The sequence below is a fragment of the Canis lupus genome, chromosome 36, assembly GCF_003254725.2.
Source record: "Canis lupus dingo isolate Sandy chromosome 36, ASM325472v2, whole genome shotgun sequence".
NCBI classification, from domain to species: domain Eukaryota; kingdom Metazoa; phylum Chordata; class Mammalia; order Carnivora; family Canidae; genus Canis; species Canis lupus.
Window position 1 is genome coordinate 14,470,331 of NC_064278.1, and position 17,455 is coordinate 14,487,785.

General features: G+C 39.1%; 2 protein-coding genes across 11 annotated transcripts in view; one reads left to right on the plus strand and one right to left on the minus strand.

Annotated features, from left to right (window-relative positions):
- FASTKD1 (FAST kinase domains 1) overlaps nt 1-6,039 on the minus strand; it is a 54,502-nt gene extending 48,463 nt beyond the window's left edge. The window contains exon 1 of the mRNA XM_025460089.3: nt 5,916-6,039. The gene's annotated coding sequence lies outside the window, so the exon portion shown is untranslated. The remainder of the gene's footprint in view (nt 1-5,915) is intronic.
- The window catches only part of PPIG (peptidylprolyl isomerase G), a 51,527-nt gene continuing 39,834 nt past the window's right edge, over nt 5,763-17,455 (plus strand). Inside the window, exons 1-2 of one of the 10 annotated variants that reach the window (XM_049106248.1) lie at nt 6,027-6,157; nt 8,975-9,132. The gene's annotated coding sequence lies outside the window, so the exon portion shown is untranslated. Of the gene's footprint in view, nt 5,927-6,017; nt 6,543-8,974; nt 9,133-17,455 lie in introns of those variants that run through there. The other 9 variants (XM_049106245.1, XM_049106249.1, XM_049106247.1 and 6 more) reach the window with 9 other exon arrangements.

Genomic DNA, 17,455 nt, shown 5'->3' on the forward strand with positions numbered 1-17,455 from the left:
GAGGATGTGGGCTTTGGTTGGGTAATTTTGGGGAGCGTCTAAGGAAGAAAGGGTTTGCTCTATTTTTGGGTGCTAGGAAGCAGGGCAATCCTAGGATTGGGCATCTAATACATCTTAATTATAAGGAAAGCAGATTAACACAGGGATAAAGCTGAAATTGGTAAAGAAGTAGCATTCACTCATTTAATGAGAGGGGAATCTTTGGTATTTTGTGTGGCATGGTGATCTTGTCTGAGTCAATGTTCTGTGAGATTTTTTTTTTAAGATTTTATTTATATATTCATGAGAGACAGAGAGAGAGAGAGAGAGAGAGAGGCAGAGACACAGGCAGAGGGAGAAGCAGGCTCCATGCTGGAAGCCCTACATGGGACTCAATCCTGGGACTCCAGGATCACGCCCTGGGCCAAAGGCAGGCACTGAACCGCTGAGCCACCCAGGGATCCCCTGTGAGAACAGGAGGACAATATGCTTTAAACATTGTCAGATAAGTCTGAAATAGTATTGAGTCTTAACAATGAACACACACACACACACAAAACCAATGAACACCAAGCCAGTTTTTCCAATATCAAGAGACTGTTCTTTTTTCTCCTCACAAATTTACTTGAATGTTTTTTCTCCTGGAGTAATTCTGCCAGTAAACAATGTATTTGTTGTATATAACACCAACTGCATAGGCAAGAAGAGAAAAAACAAAGTAACTTGGACTTCATCAAATTTAAAACTTTCATGCATCAAAGAACACTCTCAACTGAAAAGGCAACCCACAGAATGGGAGAAGATATTTGTAAATTATAAATCTGATAAGAAATTAATATCCAGAATATATGAAGAACTCTACAAATCAGTGACAAAATTTTTCAATGCGCAAAGGGCGTGAACAGACTCTCCATGGTTACCGGCACATGAAAAAATGTTCAAAATAACTAATCATTAGGGAAATGCAAATTAAAGTACAATGAGAGACCACCTCATACCCAATAGGTGGCTATTTCCAAAAAATCAGAAACTACCAAGTGTTGGCAAGGATATGGAGAAACTAGAACCCTTGTGTATTACTGGTGGGAATGTAAAATGGTGCAGCTGCTGTGGGAAAAACAGTATAGTGGTTCTTCAAAAAAATTAAACAGAATTATCATCTAATCTAACAATTCTATTTCTGGATACTCAAAAGAATTAAAAGCAGGAACTTGAACAAATATTTGTACAGCAATGTTCATAGCAGCATTATTTACAATAGCCAAAATGTGGAAGCAACCCAATTGTCCACTGACAGATAAATGGATAAATAAAATGTCATATATACATATAATACAATTTTTTTCAGGCTTAAAAAGAAAGGAAATTCTGACACATGCTACAACATAGGTGAACCTCGATGACACTATGCTAAATGAAATAAGTCAGACACAAAAGAATAAATGTTGTATGATTCCATCCACCTAGAGTAGTCAAATTCATAGAAACAGAAATTAGAATAGTGGTTGCTAGGGGTTCAGGGGAAAGGACAATGGGGAGTTGTTCAGTGGGTATAAAGCTACAGTTTTGCAAGACAAAAAGTTCTTAAGATTTGTTGCACAATGTAAATATGCTTAATGCTACTGAACAATACACTTAAAATAGTTAAGATTATGTATTTAACTACAATTTTTAAAAAGGTGTTCAATTAAAAAAAAAAGGCAACCTTACTGGTAACCAGGAAATTACAAAATAAGATGGAACCATTCTTTTCACCCATTAAATTAGCAAAAACTAAAAAGATTGAAAACAACCTTCATGAAGGATAAGAATCACTTTTATACAATCTTAAAGTGCTTCAACCGCTCAATACTAATCTGGTACCATATGTCACATTGAAAAGTGTACATATTCTGAAATGCATTAATCTCTCTTCTGGCTTTCTTGCGGATTTATAGGCATCAATATATAAGGATATATGTAAAAGTATGTTTATTACAGTATTGTTTGTATTAACCAAAACTTGAAACAACTGAAATGTCCAAGAGAATGGCTGAATAAATTATAGCATATCTATACTATGGAATGGTATATAAATAGCAAAAAATGCTCATAATATTTTTCATGCAAACAAAAGAAATTTAAGAATAATATGTGTGATGGGATCTTATTTTGTTGAAGGAAGGGAGAGAAAGTTTTTAATATTAATACAGGAATAGAAAAGAATATTATTGGAAACCTGAAGGGGAAAAAATTGGAAAAGATTAGGGGGCAATTATTTTTAAACTTTTATAGAATCTTCAAATTTTTATAATAGTTTATATTACTGTAAAAGATATGTGACAACAAGCATGAGTCTTTAAAAAGGTTAACACTTTTTATATTATTGGTTATATAGAAAAAAATAAGAACAAACAACAGGGATGCCTGGGTGGCTCAGCGGTTGAGCATCTGCCTTCAGCTCAGGGCGTGATCCTGGAAACCCGGGATCGAGTCCCACATCTGGCTCCCTGCATGGAGCCTGCTTCTCCCTCTGTCTATGTCTCTGCCTCTCTCTCTACGTCTCTCATGAATAAATAAATACAATCTTTAAAAAAAAAAAACTTTAAGAACAAGCAATTTGCTGTTTTTCTGTGAGTAGAAACAAAATTTTTTATTCTTTTAAAAAGGTTGGGGCAGGCTCAATTAGTAGAGACTGTGGTTCATGATCTCAGCTTTGTGAGTACAAGCCCCATGTTGGGCATCGAGACATTTAAAAATAAAATCTTTAAAAAAATAAATTGGGGCTCTGAGTGGCTCAGTCAGCTGAGCAACAGACTTTTGGTTTTGGCTCAGGACATGATCTTGGGATCCTGAGGTCAAGCCCCAAGTAGGGTCTGCACAGGATTCTCTCTCTTCCTCTCTCTCTGTTGCCTCCCCCCTTCTATTTCTTCCTAAAATAAATACATAAATCTTTAAAAAAATAAATAATAATGTTAATAGTAGTTCAGCCCACCAGCTTCCCTTGTTTTGGTATCAGACTCCATGCTTCACACTATAAAAACTGAAATGACCTAAGCTAGGCCAAATCTATTACTTCAGGCTCATAGCCTGTTAGATGGGTAATACTATCTGCTATGATAAATAAAGCCAAAATGTCAGTGGTTTAACCAACATAATTTGATTTCACTTCACATCAAAATGTGGATATCTCTGGTCAGTGGAAGACCTTTATCTATATGGAGATTCAGGAAACTACCCTTCTTTTTTTTTAATTTTTTATTTATTTATGATAGGCACACACACAGAGAGAGAGGCAGAGACACAGGCAGAGGGAGAAGCAGGATCCATGCATCAGGAGCCCGACGTGGGATTCGATCCCAGGTCTCCAGGATCGCGCCCTGGGCCAAAGGCAGGCGCCAAACCGCTGCGCCACCCAGGGATCCCACCCTTCTTTTATAATCCCCCAGGGTCTTAAATCTCTCTGGATCCAGCTAACAAAATAAGAAGAATGGACACAGAGAAGACATAGCGCTTTGTAACATCTTGGCCTGGATGCAATATACATAATTTTCACTTATTTTCTACTGATAAGAAATATTCACATATCCTCACTTGGATGCCAAGGGGACAGCTAAGAAAATGTAGGCATGTCAGATACTTCCCCGCAACACCCTTCACTATGTAAGTGGGAGCACAAATTTTGGGGCTTTCACTACAAGGCTAATCAAAGACTTTTCTGGAACTTTATAATTGGAGCTGCCAGGGACTTAGATTTATTAAGATGTCAGGTAACCTCTTCAGTCTAGAGAACGAAGCCAAAATACAAATAGGTCAAATTAGACGAGAGACAAGTTCTATGATATTCTATCTATTCTCTTCTGTGTTACTTATCCACTGCTATTGTAATAAATCTTCCCAAGCCTCAGCAACTTAAAACAACATTTATCATCCCGCAGTTTCTGTGGGCCAGAATTTCAGAAGTAGCTTAGCTGAGCAGTTTCGGCTCACAGTTTCTCATGATTGAAGTCAGATATCAACAAGGACTATAGTCATCTGAAGCCTTGACTAAGGTTAGAGGATTGCTTCCAAACGGCTCACTCACATGGCTGTTGGCAGGAGGACTCAGTTCCTCTCTGACTTTTGCCAAGAAGCCTGTTTCTTGTCACATGGGCCTCTCCATAGTCTGCTTGAGCATCTTCTTGACATGGCAGTTGATTTCCCCTTGAGTGAGTGATCCAAGAGACACAGCAAGGAAGAAATCAAAATGCCTCTTCAGAATCACACTGTCATTCTGCCTTTTACTATTAAAAGAAAGTCACAGTAGAGAATTTATAGACATTTTATTTTATTTTTAAGATTTTATTTACTTATTCATGACAGACAGAGAGAGAGAGAGAGGCAGAGACACAGGCAGAGGAAGAAGCAGGTTCCGTGCAGGGAGCCCTATGTGAGACTCGATCTTGGGTCTCCAGGATCAGGACCTGGGCTGAAGGCAGCGCTAAACTGCTGAGCCACCCAGGCTGCCCTTTATAGACATTTTAAAGCCACCACACTGTGCAACAGTTTTGTTCCGTGAAGCAATACATTCCCAACTTTACTTGAACTAGCTCAAACTAGCTTTCTTTTATTTGCAAACGAGAGCTCTCACCTATAGTGGAATTAACAAGGCATATACAGTAAGAATATTGTACAACGACTTCAGGAAACTCTTTGGCAGGATCTACTAAAACTGATCCCACCCATGCCCTAAGATCTAGCAATTCCATTCCCAGGTATATTCTCAACATGTATGTGAAATTTACGGGCTCCAATACACCAGATACAAGAATATTCATTGAAGCTTTATTCCATAAGAGCTAAAACTCAAAAAGAAAACAAATATCCATCTAAAGTAGAACAGATAGGTTGTGCAATGCCCATTGTTATGGGTAATTTTGTGTCGACTTGACTGGGCCAAGGGCTACCTAGATTAAACGTTTATTTACGGGTGTGCCTTTTAGGAGGTTTCTGGGTGAAATTAGCATTTGAATTGGTGTGCCCCTGCTCTCCTGTAATAAAGGCAATGCCACAAGGGAGGATGGAGACGCGGACAGAGATTGTCCTTTCAGTGTTACAGCTATTAAAGTTGGTTGAGAGTCTTACATGTGCCACATGCCCGACTATTGTCGATAATTAATCTACCTAACCTCAATGTGTGAAAAATTTAAATGATCATAACTTACCGATCTTGCTATACAACAACAAAATCAAAGCCCCCCTTAGCTAGTTCCTTTAAAACGCACTCCCCCTACGTTCCCGCAAGGATTGTTGCCAGTCCTCCCTCCAAACAGCACAGGCATTTATTTTTAATCTCACCTGGGGACGTTGGCCTCTTAAAACAATTAAATGACAATAGATGTCCAATTTTTCCCTAGAGAGCCCTGGGTTTGGAGTCACAGATTTGCTTCGGTAATTTAGGAACAATGTATTCGGGGGGAAGGGGGAAGGCAGTTATCCTCCCTGAGCCTCTATCTCCTTATCTGTAAGACAAGCATCAGTAACCCGAATCACCGGGCTGCGGTGAGAATTTTCAGAGAGCGTCAAAGTCCCGCGTAATTTTCCTCCTTTTTTCTCAACTAGCGCTTCGTTTCTGTTTTTTTTTTTTAAGATTTTATTTATTTATTCATGAGAGACACAGGCAGAGGGAGTCCCGACTCCCGACGCGGGACTCGATCTCAGGTCTCCAGGGTCACGCCCCGGGCCGAAGGCGGCGCTAACCGCTGAGCCACCCGGGCCGCCCCGTTTCCGTTTTTTAAAACTTGTGTCATAGCGTTAACCGGAAGCTGACCTGGAAGCTCCTTAAAGGAAGGGCTTCCTTCCCAATCCTCCGGCAGAGGACGAATAAAAGTGTAGTAGCCGGAGCGCCCCACAAAGAATCTGGCATTCCGACGGTTCCACGCGTTCCCAGTCACGTCCCACAAGAAGCGTTAAGCTACCTGAGAGCTCGGTACTTGGGAGGCCCCAGCTCCTCGGCCTCCCGGGAGGCCCGGGTGACGCAAGCGGAGGGCCCCGGCCGCGGCGGAGCGCTGGCGTACTTCCGGCGCGACGCTTTCCCTCCACGCCGGGCTGGGTGGCGGGGGAGGGAGGCGGTTAGGGGGCTTTAGCGCCTTTTCTGGCGGCGGTAGATTTGAAGCGCTTTAAAGGACCGGACCCCGGGAAGAGAGGGCTGCCGGAGCAGGTGGGCGGCGCGAAGCCCGAGTCGTTTCGGTGGCGACCTTTGCAGCCGTCCCGGGGAACGAGAGCGGGAAGAGCCCGAGGAGAGGGGCGGAGCCGCCGCGTTAGGCCCGGCGGAGTCAACCGTCTTCGCCTCGAGGTATCCGGGCTGCTCGGTGCCCGCACAAGCCCGTCCCGGGGGGGCCGTGGCGCTGGCCTTGCAGCTGCGGCCGCTGCCCGAGCCTCCCGGGCCGGGGAGACGGTCCTCCCCCTCCGGCCCCCGCCCTCTGCACTTGGGCGCACGCCTCCCTCCCTGACGCATTTTGCCGCACAAGCTGTAACATGGCGGCAGCGACGGCGGCCTGAACTCTAGGGAGCAAGGGTGATTTTCTTTTTGATGCTTCGAAATCGTAAGACTCATGGCTAACGCGGGGTAGGCGGGAGGATTGGTGGAGAAGGGGTGACCTGATGTCCCGGCGGGTGCGGGGTTGGAGAGCGGCAGGCGAGGAGCCTGGATCACAGGCTTTCCTCCTCCTTCTCCTCCTCCGACCTTTTCCTCTCGCGGACCGCGGCTGTCGTACCCAGTTTCGTGATACAGGCCTTTTAAACCGAAACTGCAACCCGGGCCCTTGCCTTTTCGTCCCAGCGCTGTCTCAAAGTTCACCCCACGTTTCCGAGGAGCCGTGAGCAGCGCAGGCCTTTTAGGCGAAGATAATTACTCTTCCGGAGGAGGGCGAGGGCTCCGGGGCTCCGTGTGCCCTGGGGGAAGCGTGCGAATTTGGCTCCTCTTTAGTCTTTTAAGGAGCTAAGTCGGGGTCTGCGGGAAGGCAGAACTGCCATTCGTTTTGGAGATGTTATGAAAAGCACCATTTTGTGCATTGGTGTAATCTGTTCCCACAACAGTACTTTCCGTTCAGGACCAAGCTTTCGCAGTAGTGGTGACATATAACGTCCAGGAACAATTAAATGTCCTGGGCGTTTGGGGCTCCGTTAACTTTTCAGGAGCTAAAACCAGATGGAAGGGGTGTGTGTGTGTGTGTGGGGGGGATATTCGTAAAATATTCGTAAAGATGATAGCTGAGGAGGTGTGTGAACATTTTCGAAATAGGGCCGTAAAATCCAGAAAAGGTACGGTCATCTAGAATGGCTACTTATCAAGTCCTTTTTTTTTTTTTTAGATACCTGAAAATGTACTCGTTTTAGCATTTCTCCTTTTTGTTTTAACCGTTTTAGACAGAATTACAATTATTTCTATAATAAATTACTTCTGGCTCCACTAGAGTTCATTTTACATCGCTTAAGGTTTTCTTTACTCAGGATTATAGGTGCCCTAAAATCCCAGTGGGTCTTGTAATAGGATTCTGTGCTTTTTAGGGAGGAGGGGGGCAGGATATTGTGTTTGCTTTTTAAGGTTTTTGCCTTAAAAACCTTGCCTTCCCCTGCAGTCAGCAGTGTACAAGTATGCAAGCTTCCTAGTTTAGAAATTTGGATTTGTTTCTGGCTCAGCCATCTTTCTGAACCTCAGTTTCTTCATCATAAAATATTTTGATTTCAGGCTATCATAAGGTGTGGGCTTCAAAAATAATCAAATTTGTTAAAATTCTGTGTAAAATTGGCTTTCAGTAAGAAGTCAGTGGTTCTTCTGTGAGATAGAAAACATACATTTTTTTTAATATTTTTTTTTTTTAATATTTTATTTATTCATGAGAGACAGAGGCAGAGACACAGGCAGAGGGAGAAGCAGGCTGCATGCAGGGAGCCTGATGTGGGACTCGATCCTGGGACTCCAGGATCACGCCCTGGGCCAAAGGCAGACGCTCAACCACTGAGCCACCCAGGCATCCCTATACATTTTTTTTAAAGAAATATTTTATTTATTTATTCATGAGAGACACAGAGAGAGAGAGGGGCAGAGACCCAGGCAGAGGGAGAAGCAGGCTCCATGCTGGGAGCCTGATGTGAGGCTGGATCCCAGGACTCCAGGATCACGCCCTGGGCCAAAGGTGGCGCTAAACCACTGAGCCACCCAGCTACCTGGAGAACATACATTTTTTATAACCTATTAAAGACCTTTCATTTTTGTTGCTATTATTGTGGTCTTGCAGTATCAGTGACCTCTGATTTAGATTTTCTGTCAGGCAACATCTATTCTGCATGCAAAGGAAAATTCGTAGCCATTCATGATAGTATGAACTAGTCATCAATATGAAACAATAGCAATTAATTCTTCCAGTGTTACTCTTTTAAGAAACAGATGTTGATGTTATTTGTTTGTTTATTTATTTACTTTTACTAATAGGGTATTTTAGTAGAACTATAACGTATTACCTAGTTTTGCTATTCTGATATACTAAGATGTTTAACTTGCCACATGTATTAGGAGTCCATAGATAATTAATTGAAGTGATTTGAAGAGTTTGTTGCAGATTTCTGCTACATTGTTTTACTACACTTTTTTGGACTTTAATATTAGCCCCAAGCTTCAGTTTTTATTTAACGATCTATGGTTTTGCCATGGTTTAATGCATATACTGTCTCTATAAGAACTCTGTATTTTTATTTCGGTGGGGCAAATGTTGCATCTTGAAATTTACTACAGGCAGTATTGTGTAAATACTTAGAGAAAACTTCTGTAACTGGGACTTTGTACTTTTAGTACCACACAGGAAATCCTTTGCACTTTTAAAAGGTGTCTTAAGATTATCACCAAACTCTTCTTGAAATGTTACTACCTCATACTTACCTATAACTATAGGCTTCAATATTTTTAAATATTAAAATGGTTGTTTTTAAAACATGAGTGATTCCTTCAGTCATTGTTTTTCTTTTCTTTTTTTTTAAGATTTTATTTATTTATTCGTGAGAGACACAGAGAAAGGCAGAGACACAGGCAGAGGGAGAAGCAGGCTCCCTGCGGGGAACCCGATGTGGGACTCGATCCCAGGACCCCGGGATCATGACCTGAGCCAAAGGCAGACGCTCAACCACTGAGCCACCCAGGTGCCTCAAGTCATTGATTTTCTAAAATGAATGAAGCCTCTTTATATATTAAGTTACTATGAATTATATATAAACTTTAGCTTAAGGTTTATATCATTACACTATGGTCATAATGTAGAAAGTAAAATTGAATAAGCCATTATCTGGAATATTTGCGAATAAGCTGTTTTCTAGAGCGAAGCTGTTAAAGTACTTAACCAGAAAAATCTTGCTTTTTTAAGTTATGACTTTGTGCCAGTCACTTCAGCTCTCTAGTCCAATTGTCAAATCTATAAAATTAGAAGACTGGACCATTATTAAGTTTCCTTCAAACTTCAGAAATCTGTAATTTATGTAGGAATTACCACGTTGGCTAACATGTTGCTATTATATGATATAGGTATATCTCTGGAGAGAGTGTTGTACGTTTATCATTGTAAGAACTTAAATAATTGCAGGTATAAGATTTAAAATGTTAACAGGGATTTCCCAGTTAGTATATGCTTTTTGAGTTTGGTACTAACAAAGCATAGTTTTATGCTTCCAGATTGTATGTTTAGAAGGTATATGATACACTATTTAACACTGAACTTGGCAACATTACAGCTTTTCTCTTTTTATGTTTTCTAAAGGATTTAAGAATTTAGGAAGTGCCTAGACACTGTTAATCATGTTTCTATCAGCACAGAGGTTTGTGATTATCAGAGACACTAAGTGAGGAGGCACCGTATGGAAGAGCATAGTTGCCTTTTCTGATGCCTCAAAATGTTAACTTGGTTGTACTTAATTAGCAATAGGATATTCATAAATGTATTAGAATGCTTATAAAACAGTCTATTTTCATTTCTCATTTGATCTCTGTGAACTACATTGTGGGTAGGGTCAGTAAAGAAGCCGAGGGAATGTCAGATTGCCTTCTTTTTTCTTTTTTAAAGATTTTATTCATGAGAGACAGAGAGAGGCAGAGACACAGGCAGAGGGAGAAGCAGGCTTCATGCAGGAAGCCCGATGCGAGACTCGATCTCGGGTCTCCAGGATCATGCCCTGGGCGGAAGGCAGGCACTAAACCGCTGAGCCATCCAGGGATCCCCTCAGATTGCCTTCTTTGAAAGTAATCTTCAAGTCTGGTCTAGTTCTGATTAGTTTAATATAAAGTGCTTGCACTTAAAGGTGGAAATTTTGTATGAAAATTGTTACCTGTTTATTTAAACTTAAGCAGATGAGAACTTTCCATCTATTTCTTAGTCCTAAAGATGCTCCCTCTAGTAGTGGATTCTGTTTATTAAAAAAGAAAAGAAACATTTTGTTAGTAAAATACAACTCAATTAAGCAGAGCTAGGAAATAGGTTCTTTTTCAATTATGGGAATAGACTCAGGATGGTTACTGACTGGTAGGCTTTGGGACAATTTACAGACTACAGATACAAATTAACAGTACTTCATGTGAGTAGTGGTACATTTAAGGGGAAGACACTGAATTTTAAGCAGAATCTAGTTTTGCTCATGCCTTGATTAACTAGTATTATTTCCATTTGATAATGTTGTCTTGGGCCAGGCCCTATGCCTGGTGTTGAAGATAAAAGGGTTCTGAGTTTGAGGAGTTTACAGACAAGTTTATGATAATGAAAATAAGATTCATTAAAGGAGAATCATTTAAGATTTAGAGTCAGGGTGACGTTCCTGGAGAGTGTATTCTATTTGAGTCTTTAAGGACACAGAGGAATTAGCCAAAGGAATCAGAAAGGGCAGAGACCTGCTAATCTTAATAGTTTAAAAGATTTAATGTCTATTTTTTGAAGACTCAGTACTTTACTGACTTTCTCATACTGTGTAAAACTTCTGAGTAATTCTTTGAGTGTCATAAATCACTGCATTATTTATTGCCTTATTACAAATACCGTGTCCTTTTCCATATATTTTAGTAATTAGTTGCCTATGTCCTTGTCCTGCCCCCATTCCCTTCCTTCATGTTACTTTAGGATGAATATCAGTTATTTTAGTTATGAAACTATAAAATGAAACTTTTTACAAATGAATTTGTTACCTCTGATATTTTTATGAAATATATTTGTTGCAGAAGTTTACATATCCTAGCATCATTTTGTATTTTAAAATACTGTTTACATTATGAAACTATGAAAACTGTTAGTAAACATTGAAAACCACTGTAATTCTGTCTGCTTAGAAAAAATATATATAAACATTTTAAAAGTTATAGCTAAGCATCAGGATTTTATGCATTTTTATATGATCTAACCTTTTTTAGTGACTTTGTTAGCTTTATTATTTAAAAGAATTTTCATGGGACACCTGGGTTGAGCTGCTGCCTTCAGTTCAGGTCATGATCCCAGGATGCTGAGATCAGCCTCCATTGGGCTCCCTCCCTGCTCAGTGGGAGAGGGCTTATCCCTCTTCCTCTGCCTGCAGCTCCCCTTGCTTGTGCTCTGTGTCAAATAAATAAAAATAAAATCTTTAAAAAAATAAATCTTTTAAAAGTTAAAATAAATGAAAAGTATATTCATTATGAAATAAGGTTTAATAAATAAATAAATAAATAAATAAAGAAAGAAAGAAAGAAAGAAATGAGGTTAAGTATTACTCAAATTCCTGAAGTAGGCAAGTGAAGTGAGTTCGTGAGGTCAAGTAGATAATAAAAGGTAATAGCTAATAGGTTATAGTTGGAGGCAGACCATGTTGATTGCTGTACAGGAATGGGGCACATTATTTTTGTTTGTTTTCAAGAAAAATTAATACCTGGATTTTATGGAAATAGTTGCAACTCATTCAGGTTAAACAGATTTGCAACAAAGCATGCTACTATTCTGAAAGCTTTCATTATATACTATTAGGAAATTCATGAGTCATTTTACTGAAAATTGCATATATATTATTTTTCCCTGAATTATTGTATCCTTGATATCCCTCAGTAATATTTTCCGTTTACTTTTTCTTGAGAATGTGAAAAACTGATCAGATGTTTATCTCCTGTTTGTTTTTTTCTTTTTAAAAAGATTTTATTTATTTATTCATGAGAGACACAGAGAGAGAGAGGCAGGGACATAGGCAGAGAGAGAGAAGCAGGCTCCATGCAGGGAGCCAGCCCCATGTGGGACTCAATCCTGGGACTCCAGGATCACGCCCTGAGCCCAAGGCAGACACCCAACCACTGAGCCACCCAGGTGTCCCTATCTCATGTTTGATTTTAGGTATTATTGAGTAATACCAGGAAATCATAATTATAAAGATGTACTACTATTTCTGATCAGGTAAAATCTGATTTCAGTGATGTTAGACACATAGTGCTGAGCCATCTTTTTTGTCATCATTGATCTTTATTAGCTATGACAAGAACATTTACATACTTGAGGTTTCTTCAGTGCTTCTATTTTATTTAAGATTTTATTTATTCATGAGAGAGACAGAGACATAGGCAGAGGCAGAAGCAGGCTTCCTGCAAGAAGCCTGATGTGGGATTCGATCTCAGATCCTGGGATCACGCCCTGAGCTGAAGGCAGACGCTCAACCACTGAGCCACAGAAGTGTCCCAATCTTTAGTGCTTTTAATAATGATTTGCTGTCTCTCATCTTTCTTGAATTTAAGACATTTAATTCATTACGTCAGGAAAACTAATTTTAATCTATTTCTGTGAATAGTATCCTTATATGGTGTAACCTAAATATATATCATAATCACTGACAGACCTGTACATTATACTCTGAGATTATATATACATATTTATTATGAGTTTTTTCTTTAACATACCAATTATATTCATTAAAGAAAAGTGGAATGAACTACAGTGAGGCAAAAACTCTTGGTCTTACAATGAAACACAATAATGACTTTTCTTTCAATTTTTTTCTTTTTATAAATCTTTAAATTTGAAATTTATGAGTAGTTGATTATAATACTTTCACATATAATACTTTCACCATTTTATATCATTTTTTAAAACAAAATTTTTTGAGCTTTTATCTATTCTTGAGAGACAGAGAGAGAGGCAGAGACATAGAGGGAGAAATCGGCTCCCTCTGGGGAGCCTGATACAGGACTCAATCCCAAGACCCCAGGATCACGACGTGAGCCAAAGGCAGACACTCAACCATTGAGCCACCCAGGCACACTATTTTTAAACAAATTATAAGCATTTTCTAGATTACTTACTACTGTTTATAAGCATTGCTTTAACAACTATGATATTTTGTTCAACTAGAGACCATGATTTAGCCATTTTTTGTAATACTGACTAGGTTGCTTCTGATTATATGTTCCTAAAAAGAGTACTAAGATAGTAACTTTATACATGAAGACTTTCTCAATTTTGGGTAGTTTCTTAGAAGAGATTCCTAGTGGGTGAATTTTACTGGGTGAAAACCAGTTTAAGATAAAAATACTTTTTTCCCACATAGTATTTCCAGAGGAGCTGCATACTATTTTGGGAATTAGTCTTAAAAGATCTTTACTCTTTTGATAAGCAAAACATCTCATTTTATTAGTGTTTCTTCTACATGTCTGTTGAAGACAATTTTCAAAACCAATACATAAAAATTACCCCTAAATTCATGGCTTAAATATAATCAATGTTAATACTTTGGTGTAAATCTTTGGGGGTGGCTTTTATTTATTCAATTTGGGGGGATATAATTGGTACTATATTAGTTTCAGATACAGCATGATGATTTGATATTTGCATATATTGCAAAATGACCACTACATTTTTTTTTGGATATTTTTTTATTGGAGTTCAATTTGCCAACATATAGCATAACACCCAAAGCTCATCCCATCAAGTGCCCCCCCTCAGTGCCTGTCACCCAGTCACCTCAACCCCCCGCCCACCTCCCCTTCCACTACCCCTTGTTCGTTTCTCAGAGTTAGAAGTCTCTCATGTTCTGTCTCCCTGATATTTTCACTCATTTTCTCTCCTTTCCCCTTTATTCCCTTTCACTATTTTTTATATTCCCAAATGAATGAGACCATATAATATTTGTCTTTCTCCGATTGGCTTACTTCACTCAGCATAATACCCTCCAGTTATATTCACATTGAAGCAAATGGTGGTATTTGTCCATATTTCTCATGGCTGAGTAATATCCCATTGTATACATAGACCACACCTTCTTTATCCATTCCTCTGTCAAAGGACACCGAGACCCCTTCCACAGTGTGGCTATTGTGGACATTGCTGCTATAAACATTGGGGTGTAGGTGTCCTGCCATTTCCCTGCATCTGTATCTTTGGGGTAAATCCCCAGTGGTGCAATTGCTGGGTCGTAGGGCAGTTCTATTTTTAACTGTTTGAGGAACCTCCACACAGTTTTCTACAATGGCTATACCAGTTCACATTCCCACCAACAGTGCAAGAGGGTTCCCCTTTCTCCACATCCTCTCCTACATTTGTTGTTTCCTGTTTTGTTAATTTTCACCATTCTCCCTGGTGTGAGGTGGTATCTCATTGATGGCCAGTACATTTAATCTAGTTAGTCATCTATCACCTCACAGTTACCAAAAATTTATTATGATGAAAACTTTAAAGATCTCTCTCAACAACTTTCAAATATGTAGTATAGTGCTGTTAACAATAGTCATCATGCTCTACATTACATCCCCAGACCTAAAATGAATTAGGGTTTGTTTTTTTAAGATTGTACATATAAGTGAGATCATAAGGTATTTGTCTTTTTCTAACTTATTTCACTTAGCATCGTGTCCCAAAGGTCCATACATGTCGCAAGTGATAGGATGTCCTCCTCTTTTTTTTTTTTTTTTAAGATTTTATTTGTGGGGGGAAGAATGTGCGTGAGCAGAGGGAAGGGCATGGGGAGAGGAAAAGAATCTAAAGAGAGTAGAGCCCAATTTGGGGCACCATCTCATGACCCTGAGACCATAACCTGAGACAAAACCAAGAGTGTGACACCCAACTGACTGAGCCACCAGGCACACCAGAATTTCCTTGTTTTCTTGTGGCCGAATGATACTCCTATGTGTGTGTGTTCACATATCACATTTTCTTTATTCATTCATTCATCCATCAGTGGACACTTAGGTTGTTTCCATGTCTTGGCTATTGTAAATAATGCATAATTTATAATCCGTGTCAATATTTTGGTGTAAATCGTATCTTTTCTTTCAGTTACATTGAGTTGCAATTGACATATTGCACAGTAGAACTTTAAAGTATATATAGCATATGACCTAACACATATTAGAAAATGATTAACACAAGAAGTTTTGTTAACATCCATCATCTGAGATGGATACAAGGAAGAAAATGTTTCTTTTGATGAGAATTTTAAGGATTTATTCTCTTAGCAGCTTTCTGATATAGCATAGCATATAGCAGTTAACTCTAGCCATCATAGCGTTCATTACATCCTCAGTACTTAACACTAGAAGTTTGTATCTTTTGATAGTTTTCACTCAGTTCCCCTACTCTCTACCCCCAGCTCTGGGAACTACAGATCTGATTTCTTTTTCCATGAGTTTGGGCAGGGTGTGTGTGTATGCATATATTTTTAGATTTACCTTTTTTTTTTTTTTAAGATTTTATTTATTTATTCAAGAGACATACACAGAGAGAGAGAGGCAGAGACACAGGCAGAGGGAGAGGCAGGCTCCATGCAGGAAGCCTGATGTGGGACTCTATCCCAGGACTCCAGGATCACACCTTAGGCCGAAGGCAGGCGCTAAACTACTGAGCCACCCAGGGATCCCCTATATTTACCTTTTTTTTTTTAGATTCTACATATAAGTGAGACCATACAATATTTGTCTTTCTCTTTCTGACTGACTTCACTCAGCTTAATGCCCTTCAGGTCCATCCATGTTGTTGCAGATTGCAAGATTTCCTTGTTTATTTCGCTTGTTTTTATGGCTGAATAGTATTCATTGCATATGTAAATATACCACATTTTCTTAATCCATTCATCTGTTAATGAACATGTAGGCTGTCTATATGTCTTGACTATTGTAAATAATGCTGCAAAAAAAAAATAATGCTGCATTCAACATAGTGGTACATATAAGTCTTTGGCATAATGGTTTCATTTCCTTTTCTTTCTTTTTTTTTTTAAGATTTTATTTATTTATTCATAGAGACACAGAGAGAGAGGCAGAGACACAGGCAGAGGGAGAAGCAGGCTCCACGCAGGGAGCCTGACATGGGACTTGATCCCAGGTCCTCAGGATCATACCCCGGGCTGCCGGCAGCGCTAAACCGCTGCACCACCAGGGCTGCCCTCATTTCCTTTTCTTAATGTACATTTTTTTTTTTAAGATTTATTTATTTATTCATGAGAGACACAGATTGAGAGGAGAGGCAGAGACATAGGCAGAGGGAGAAGCAGGCTCCTCGTAGGGAGCCAGATGCGGGACTCGATCCCAGACCTGGGGATCACTACCTGAGCCAAAGGCAGGCGCCCAACCGCTGAGCCACCCAGGTGTCCCTTAATGTACATTTCTTATGTGTAAAATTGGGAATTCTTAGTAACTTGCTTTTTTTTTTTCACTTATTTTTGAATATCCTCATCTCCATGAATAGTCTTTGGTTAAGATTTCTTTTCCATTTTGTTTTTTGTAGTAACTTTTAATAATAATATGTTCATGTGGTATAAAACTGAAAGGTATAGAAGGTTGGTTATATAGTAAAGAAACAAAAAAATCTTCTTACCCATATTCCCTAGCCATACATTTCCTTTCCCACCAGCTGCCTTTGTACTAGACAAGCAAATATATATACTTACATTTTTTTACTTCTTTGAAAAATATACAAGGAAAGCATGGCCATACACATCTGTACCTTTTTAAGTTTTTTTTTTTTTTTAACTTTAAACCAGTACATAAACTGCTTTCTCATTCCTTTTTATAGCCTTGTACATTGTATGGATGTAATAGGATTTATGTAATCTACCCTTCTCTATGGACACTTATTTACAGCCTTTTAACCACAGAATCTGGTGCCTTGAATAACCTTGTACATACTTTACTTTGAAAATGTGAGGGATATGTATAAAATTTCTAAAGTGAGTTATTGAGTCAAAGGGTATTAATAATGCACTTGTAGTATTGAATGTTATCAAATTGGCAAAGGATTGTATCAGTTTATCCCTTTATTATTGGTAACATGTATAAGGAAGTCAGTATTGTTTATTTTTGTTAGGTAGGTGAAAAATGTTACCTCTAATTTTACCATGTAAAAGTATGATTTCCAACAGCCTAGATAAGTACCATCCATTTTATGGGAGAATGATTTATTTAACTGGCTTCTATTACTGTACAGCTGATTTGTTTATTATTATAAAAAGTACTTCAGTGACTGCATATGAATTTTTTTAAGGCAAAGGG